Source organism: Crocuta crocuta, unplaced genomic scaffold, assembly GCF_008692635.1.
Source record: "Crocuta crocuta isolate KB4526 unplaced genomic scaffold, BGI_CrCroc_1.0 scaffold141, whole genome shotgun sequence".
Taxonomy (NCBI): domain Eukaryota; kingdom Metazoa; phylum Chordata; class Mammalia; order Carnivora; family Hyaenidae; genus Crocuta; species Crocuta crocuta.
The window spans coordinates 4,694,960-4,695,305 of record NW_027527951.1 but is presented as its reverse complement, the minus strand read 5'-3'; positions in this window follow the sequence as shown (position 1 = coordinate 4,695,305).

Below are 346 nucleotides of genomic sequence, written 5' to 3'. Positions count from 1 at the left end.
ACAGTGTGGTAAATATTTTTTCAAATGGGTCATTTGCTGTTCAACCCATATGGATTGTTGTCAAGCAGGAATATGCATTCACTATTACTGAATCTTCTAAGTCTTGGGGAAAGCCAAAAGTCTATGTTTGTTCATAAAGTTTCTGATCTTTAAATGTTATAATTAAAGATAATTTTTCATTTAAAATTTTTTTCTAATATTTATTTTTGAGAGAGAGAAAGAGGAAGAAGAGAGCAAGTGGGGCAGGAGCAGAGGGAGAGGGAGACAGAGAATCTGAAGGAGGCACATCGCTGTCAGCACAAAGCCCAACATGAGGCTTGAACCTATGAACCACAATACTCTGACC